Below are 8,037 nucleotides of genomic sequence, written 5' to 3'. Positions count from 1 at the left end.
ATCCAGAACTTGGGTTGTCGTGGCAGTAGATACATGAAGAATAGCCAGGATAGACCTGTTGCTTCATTGTACCTCAAAGAAAAATGAGGTGAATGGAGCCCTCACTTCCAGCAAAAGCAGTGCTGACATTGGAGCTCATGCTCCTGAATCTGTGTTCTTCTCAAAGCAGAGATGTGATTTTTGTCCCAAAAGAGATGACTAGTGCTCACACTGGTCTGATAGCTTCAACTGCAACTTGTGGCTTACAGAAATGTTGTTTTTTTACTGGACATGTTATCCAAGTGACTTTGATTTATATGTTTTTTCAGTTACAATTGCATCTGGTTAGAGTTAGGACTGCAACAGTCTTATCAAGGCCCCTGCTTGGAGAGACTGAGAGTAGGATCCCACTGAAGGGACTCCCAGAAAACTGGAGAAAAGCAGCTGAAAAAGCAAATGAAATGTCTTTCAGGCTGGAACAGGAGAAGTTATCTTGGTAAAACAGGATGCCTTGCCTCATGAAAGCTATGCCAGCTACGAAAATAAGCACAAAATGCAGATGCTTTGTTTTTAATTTCATTTGCACTGTCAGGTATGTTTAAGTTGTTTCATAAGTCTTTTTTTTTGTAGTTATGCTGTGCCTCAGGAGTATAGTTAGATGATTGCATCCCCTGATGCAAATCTCTGGAAACATGGGACAGTCTACAAGATGACCAGAGCCTTTTCAACAAGGGGATAGATAAGAAAGCTGTTGTCAAGATACATACTCAAACTTTCAAGAAAGTACTCAGTTATACTTATTTTAACAGACTAAACTCTGCAAGGTGAATACTTGATCTTTTTAGGAATGTATTGGGTGGGTCTGTGAGGTCTGTCTATAATCTTTCCCATCTTCACGGTGTTGCTGCTAACACCTCAACCATTTTAAGAGTGCTCAGGGAGAGATAGCAAGGCAGCCTGAAGCATGGATGAGGGTCCTGCCTTGATCAACAATAACAAGTCACCCTCTACAGATCCCTGAAGTGCCCTCATAGTCTATCTTGGAGCCTAATAAAGAAGTAGAGTTTAGGCAAAAAGCATTTTGAAAACTAGTTGTACAATAAATATTAAGATTGTGACTCAGCTTTGCCCTAACTTTCCCTAATCCTCAGTTCTGCTTCTCTGCTTTACAAGGGATGTGGGGTGAACTCCAGTCCATCACGCAGGGGTTTGCTTTATTTGTGACAAAACCTGAGCTGCTCCTGTCATCAAAATTGCAGAAATGGGAGAGAGCTGTTTTCTAAAGGCTCTATAAATAACTTGTGTGGGTTCAAAGGCCTTCCCTAAGCTGGAAAGACACCAGTTCACCCTTCACCATTCTTGATGCATAGTATACAGTGCTTTTTAGTAGAAAACAAACAAACAAATTTATTTTTAATATGTTTTCCTTGGATCATTTCGGTCTTGGTCAGAACAGGCCCGGAGCACGAGAGGCAGCACCCTCAGGTTTTGCAGCCAAGGTGGCAAGTCCGGCCCGCCACCCCTGGGGTGCTGCTGCTTTCATGGGACTGCTGAAAACGGGTGGTGGGACAGGAAAGCCGCCCACTCCCAGCTTCCCAGGATAAATAAACAAACAGCCCTGCAGGGCTTGTGTTTATAAACATAGAAATGCAGTCAGCGCAGGAAAAGCGAGTTCCTCTTCTTCACAGCACACCATGAATTTTGACTTATTTTAACAGGGCTTTTGAATGTTGAGTTAAAAATATATGCCTGTTAGAATAAGCTTATTTGTGCAGTACATAAAAAATGGTTTGTCTGTAGGTAATCTTTGATGGGAACGGTGTGTGTGACAAACTGTCAGCGTTGACTCCCTGCCTGCGCCCAGCACCAGGCCAGAGTGGGCTGCAGTTTTTTTTCTCTGTGCTTTTCTTCCACAGGCAAAATTCCCACTTTTGTGAGGGGTTTAGCCCATGTTACAGGCCAGAAATCTCGTTCTCCTCTTCCTCTAGCTCTGGTGCGGCATCCCAGCCTGCAGGAAGACTGTCAGAGGAGGCTACGCACCCATGGGCCAGGCTTAACCTACGGTCAACATCCAGCCCAACCATGATCCAGCTTAAGCTGATGAGAGTCCCATGGGTCTGGTCATGACTGAACAAGCATTTAAAAGCTTTGGTAGGTTGGGACCCAATGCACTGTGGCCTTGCCTTCCCAACACGAGGTGCCTCTTGGTAGTGCAGTGATCCCTTTTCCCCTTGGGGTTTGGGGCACGCTCCTCAGCTGGGCCTAGGGGCCATTTTGTCCATGGGTCTCCCACCAGAACCTGACCACAATTTTCAACATGGATTATCTCGTTAAATTGCTTTCTCACAGTCTTTTTATATCTCTCCTGCTGAAGTGGAATTTATTCTTTCTTTTTTGGATATAGCTGGAGGTGTAAATCCAGACAAATATAACTCCTGAAGGGGGATCAACCTGTCCGTGCCACGGCTCAGCAGCGCCTGTGCTGCTGCTGGTGTCTATAAAGGAACCAGGAGCCTTTTTAAACCTCTGAAACTGAAGTAATTGTATTTGGGGTTTTTTTTTCTTGCTCATAGACAATTAAATGGTTCTCCTTTAAAAGAGCTGGCTCCTGACGGTAGGTAGAAACCTACAATCTTTCTCTTTCCACACACTTTTATATTTAAAGCCTCTATTTTTAACCCAATGGTGGGATTCAGGGTTAATGCTCGTTAGATCTGTGTCTAGACAGTTGTGAAAAACAGGAAATGAATTACATTATAGTACCAAAGGAGAATTTAACCTTTTCTCTCCTTGCTAAGGCATGTGACTGGGGAAAATATGTTACAGCAGAGTATTTTGGAAAGTTTAAGGAAGTAGAAAAATGAGAAGGAAAAAAAAAAAAAAAAAAAGCTGGGTTTCCACAAGGCCTCGTGGGAATTATTTCACAGAAAATAATGAGCCAGATTCTGCCCTCAGCTACACCCAGGCAGTAATTGTTTCCTCTGGTCTCTGTAGAAAGCTTGCATTTTGTTATTCCTTGCTTCTTCTGAACATTCAGAAGGGGGAAAAAAATGCCACATTAACTGGTTTCGCGCACACGCACATGCAATAACTGCAAGAGGGAAGCCACCACGTGCCACTCATCCTCCGGCACATGGACCTGGCAGAGCGGGTTTGTAACACCCCTGGGTGTGACAGCACCTTACACCCCTTCTCCTCAGGCTGCCTAAGGCCGCAAGGTCCTTATTTAATATTTATAAAGTTATTTATTCTTTAATTGAATTAGAGACTGCAAAAATGCAAAATTCCCTCACTTGGCCCTTCAGGAAAGTGAGAGCCTGAAGGCTCGCTGACCCCAGGCAGGAGCACAGCGATACCGCTCTGTCTGCCAACACCCAGGGCAAGACCCGAGTTTTAAAAGACTTGCAATGAACCCAGAGTGTGACTGAAGCCTGAACTAGTGTGGACAGCTGGTCTGCTCAGAAAGAGCTGGAAAGCGGAAGCCTGGATGCTCATTATCCACTTATACCCCCCACCCCCCTGCAAGATGGCTGCTGTTTGGATGCAAAACACAGCACGATCAGAAGCAGTACTGCAAGCATCTTCAGTGCTGCTTCTGAGCTCTTTGCTTAGACCCCTAACCTGCCCTCAGTGCTGTATTTTCAAGCCTTTCTCAACGACAAGCCAGCAGCCAGGAGCTCCAGCATGCTACAAAGGCACTGGGCGAGTGCCCTGCTCCGCTGCAAAGTCACCGTCCTCCCGCTGACAGCTGCATCTCCCTCTGTCTGCCCGCTTCTCCCAAAGGGTGCTGCGGGCCCTCCCGCCCAATCCCGCTCGCATCCGCAGCCCTCGGCCGGAGACAGCCCGCACCCAGCTGGGCGCTATCGCAAGGACCCTGTTTATCTTGCGCACAACTTGCCTCCCTCGTCTGCAACTCTTGGCTGCAGCCAAATGTTTACGCTTGCTGCACATGCTGTCAGCTGGCCAGAAGCATTAATATCCCCACGGCAGAATAACAAAGCCTTCCCAAGGATCCTCCACGCTGTTCAGCCCAGGCTCTGGTGCTCCTGCTCTCCTGGGACCCTCGTTGGCTTCAGTGGCTTCTGGGAGCGCAGAGGAAAGGGATTAAGTCCTCCTCAGGACCGTTTATTTGCTTTATTTTATCATGATTGCTTTTAATTTTAAAGGTGCATAAATATGAAGTGTACAAATCACTAGAATAATAGTGCAGCTAATTTTATGTCATCTTTAGCACCATCCAAAAAGAAGGAAATAAAAAAAAACCAAAACCAAAAACAAACCCCAACCAATCAACTCCCCCACAATGGAGCCATCTAAATAAAGTTTTTAAGGAATACAATATTTGCCTGTATAGTTGTCAATGTTTCCACTACCAGTTTGTCTTCCTAAAGGAACTAAGCTTTGGCACAGCTTATATTAGAAAAAAAATAACGTCTTTAAGTTTCCAAGGGAGTATGGGAGTTTGGGGGGGATGATGGGAGTTAAAATCACAAGGAGTGCAGTAAAATGCTGGCCTAAGAGACTCAGAAAGGAAAGAGCCTCAGTTTACCTGGATTTACTTGCCCATGCTTGTGCCAGCGAGGGAGGCAGCGGAGCAACAACCTTCACAGCCCTTACACCCAGACAGGTAGCAGCAGCCAAGGTGTGGGTTCTCCTCAGGAAGAGCCAACTGCTAATGGGAACAATGAGGATATAATTGAAGGTGGGCTTATTAAGCATGGAAGCCAATATCCACTGCAAAACATGCTGCTATGAAGGAAGTTGTCTATGTACATACTCATAGAGAGGCACACAAACATGTGCGTACAAGCACATGCTTAAAAGCTGTCTTTCAGAAGCCTGGCTCTGTAGTGTAAGGAAGGTCAATAATTTTCTTGTCAGCAGCAGCTTTGCTTGGAGGAGAGGCTTTAGGACATGGCTCATCCTGTGGTAGGGAAGGAATGTTTTTGCATTAATCATGAACCTCCTTTTTTTTTTTTAATGCATACATTACACTGATGTAAGTACAGCCTGCTTGACAATCTTAACACAGCCAGAAGTGATGTTTGATTTATGGAGGAGGTGGAAATCAGAATAGAAAAGGATGTAGATATTCCAAGGGTCCTCATTGTGGTCCCTCTCCATGAGCACGTGCATTACCCTTGAAGTCTCTGCCACTGATGGAGGAATCCCAAAGCTCCTCTTGCTGGCCAGGGTGTTTTGCTGTAATACCCTCTCAGGTATCTCAGGAAGCCACTTTTACCTCCAGCCCATCCTCAGGTTACCAGATGAACTGCATCAGCTGGGATCATGCATCTCACTTAATATTTAATCACCCTTTGCTCTCGTTTTCTTAACGTTGGCAGTGAAACCCTAGCTAGCCTACCTGCCACAGCACAGTGGTATTTTATTACAGAAAGCTCGAAACAAAGCTTCCACTTGCTAATCTGGCCATGCTAATGGCCATACCACTGGAGCGCCATAGATCATCCAACAAACAGCATTAAGCCGCAGTGAGAAGCAGTTAATGACGTTATTCGGGAGCAGGCTCTCCTGCGGTATGCAGGCAGGGCAGAGGACCTTACTGTGAGATCCACTGATGCCACGTCAGACAAGACCAAGTGACGGTGAAGACAGTAACGCCTCTTTTGGACCCCACACATGTGCTTTTGTCATATGTTGGACCTCAGATGTCCTCAACGCTGGACAAGCTGCATGTGTAGGTTTTAGCCATGGACTCCACCTGTTAAAGCAGGGCATTTGCTCATTGAATGAGCACAAATAATCTCAGTTTCTGAGGATTTCTGTAAACCCAGCAAGCATCCTGAGTGGGTTGGTAATGTCCTGCCACCTCCACCGCCTGCGTCACCCCTGCAGGGAGGCAGCAGCAGGGATACCATGGCCAGGGCTGGGCTGAGCTGTTCCACAGCTGCGGGTTTCTGCCGCAGTTCAAAGCAGTGAGGCTGCAGAGAGCATTGGCAGAAAGGTTTCACTCGGGCTCTGCAGCCGTTGAGGAGGGTGACTGCTTCACCCCTGCTCACGCAGCCTTTGTCAGCGGCTCGGAGGAGGCTGGGGCTTTGCCTCCATGCATGGATATGAAATCCATGCAAAGCGTGACCCCAGGGAGGCTGGCGAGCAGTGGGCTGCTGGGACTGTATGTGGCTCTTCTTTGCTGGGAACAAAGCCTCTCACTTGGCCTTTCAGATGTGAAAAATACCCAACCTGGGTTTTTTATTTAATAATTATCAAATAAGTTAAATGAGAACAAGGATTAAGGAAACAGTCTTCCCAGTAAAACACCGCTGACAAATATGGCAGGTAGGGTACTGCAAATCCCCTCCAAGTCCCTTCTTCCCAACCTGCTGCTGGGAAGAAGGGGCGGAGGGCACTGTGCCGGTGTCCCCTGGCCAGGAGAGAGCCTGGATCCCCACAGCCTTTCCCAGTGCTGGTTATTTTTCCTCTCAGGACCCAGCTGGTCGGGCTCCGTTTACTTTGTAGCAACTCCATGGAATGATGCATTTGAAAACAACTTCTGGCCAGACACATACCTTAGCATATTAAAAGGTATTTTTAGTACCTCTGGCAGAGTGGATCAAACTCTGCTTTCAGCCGTACTAAGGCAACTCTACGGACTTTGCTGGCAGTGCTGCCATATTCATACCGAGGTAGGAGCTGGAAGAAGCTACTTGATTAAATAGTCACATTTACTTCACGCAAGACAAAAACACAAGCGCAGATAAATGCTGGTGAATTCCTGACTTACAGCAGGCTGTATTTCTTTGCCTGATAAAAGTTTGAATTGCCGAAGAAAGAGTCACGTAGCAAGGAAAAAATACTCTGAATGTTGCCTCCTCAATTTGTGATGACTTTGTTTTTGCACTGGTATAAATATAACTGTGACCATTTCATACAGCAAAGTGCTCTGTGATGAGTACAGTATAAATAGCCAAACTGATTACATGGGCTATAAACAAGGACTGGAAACCCTTGCTTCACCCCAGCAGTTAGAAACGGTGGAAGTAGAGGGAGCTTTACAGCTAAATGGTTAAAAGCCGCAGCAGAACATTTTCTCGGGATGGCTCCAAGCGTGGAGCTGGTGTGCTGCCATTTCAGCAGCCAAGCTGAGACGGTGGGAAGCACGCCGCCACAATTGCATACTAAAAAGAAGGGAAGGCTGAGATAACTACCATCTTCTTACTGTGTAGGCTGTTTAAAAAACATAACATATAATGATTCCTGCCTTATTGCAGTGTTTGGGTTCCAGATATAGCCTTGCATGGGAAGGCTGGCATGACCCTGGACTAGGCCAAATAAGCATTTCCTGCTTTTAAGTAATATAATGTCAGGAATCCAGTTCATCGGAAACACCCTGCTCATCTCCCTCTGCATCAGCCCCAGACACTTGAAATGAGCTTCAGGTGAATAATGTAGCTTCACTAGGATTTTCTAAGTGACAGTTCACGGCTCAGGTCCTTTGAATGCTTATTTTTCTTGCTTGGTACACCTCATGCCTAGGAAGTGGCTTAGCTCACTCAGAAACTCAGGGACTTGCCAGAAGCCTCAGATAACTAAGTAAGATTTGGTTTAGCTGCCCTCAGTATCCAAGGTATTTCCTACTGTAAGTATAAGGAAACATTGAGGATACTCAAGCAACCATATTTGTTTATCTTAGGTTAAACTGGAGAGGTTTTCCAGAACCACTACTGCAGCTGCACTTAACTTGTTGAAAAGCTGCATTTGTATGGAGTGCTTTGCTTCTGACTCCATGATCATAAATGAAAACCTTCACAGAGAGCCGAGCTCCACGGGAAAGGGTGCACGCAGCTGCTGAGCAAACTTGAGCGGATGTCTCCAGACACTCACTCTCTGGGTATGCTTCATTAACCTTGGCCTCAACTTGGCCAACGCCTACATAAGGAGGAAGTCAGAAGGGAGAAGAAAATCATCAGCATTCCCTCCTTCAAATTTCTGAGTAGGTAATTACCTGAAGAGAGACAGACATCCAGACAGGTTTCATCTCGAGAGCAGATGAGATTCTCCAAGCCTGCAAATCCAAAGTGTCGTAGGAGGGCAATCCCA

This window comes from Chlamydotis macqueenii, chromosome 2, assembly GCF_036417535.1.
Source record: "Chlamydotis macqueenii isolate bChlMac1 chromosome 2, bChlMac1.mat, whole genome shotgun sequence".
Lineage (NCBI taxonomy): Eukaryota > Metazoa > Chordata > Aves > Otidiformes > Otididae > Chlamydotis > Chlamydotis macqueenii.
This window is presented reverse-complemented; position numbering follows the sequence as displayed.